The following is a 546-nucleotide window of genomic DNA, read 5'->3' as shown; positions in this document are numbered from 1 at the left end:
ACCCGGCGGGGCGATGCGGCAGATAAGGGGAAATCAAAGGCAGCGTCTGGGGCGTGTACGAGGGCAGGGGCGCGTGTGTGAACATGCGTGTGCGGGTGTGCGCCGGGGCTGCAGGTGAAAAGCCAGCCCGACCCTCCCCACAGCTCGCGGGCAGCCTGGAAGTTCTCCGGGATCGCGGTGTGGAGCACTCAGGGATGGAGGGTGTCCCCATTCCCGTGGGGAATGTCAGTATCCCAAATCCATGCCCGTGCTGGGGGAGTATCTCTGACCCGCCAGCGCTGCGGAGGGGGCAAATCTCCTGTTCCAAACCCTCCTCCCCCGCACTTGGCGCCTGGAGAACGGGAATTCCTGCAGTGCTTCACCCCCACCCCTGTCCCTGCCGGGGTCCCGGGGGGTCTGGGAGGGGTGGCAGGGGGCAAAAATTATGGTGGGGTGACGCAGAGCGTGGGCACCCAGCTGGGGGCACCCCGAGATGCTCCCAAGTCCGCACGTGTCTCACGCAGCGCCGGGAGTGCTCAGGGAAGGATGGAGGAATGCGGGGATACA

The 546-nt window shown here is 66.1% G+C and overlaps 1 protein-coding gene across 1 annotated transcript in view; it reads left to right on the top strand.

Annotated features, from left to right (window-relative positions):
- The window catches only part of TINAGL1 (tubulointerstitial nephritis antigen like 1), a 21,627-nt gene that overhangs the window by 16,807 nt on the left and 4,274 nt on the right, over positions 1-546 (top strand).

The sequence above is a fragment of the Corvus brachyrhynchos genome, unplaced genomic scaffold (assembly GCF_000691975.1).
Source record: "Corvus brachyrhynchos isolate BGI_N302 unplaced genomic scaffold, ASM69197v1 scaffold65, whole genome shotgun sequence".
NCBI classification, from domain to species: Eukaryota; Metazoa; Chordata; class Aves; order Passeriformes; family Corvidae; genus Corvus; species Corvus brachyrhynchos.
Note: the sequence above shows the minus strand (reverse complement) of the source record. Positions and strands in the feature narration are given on the sequence as shown.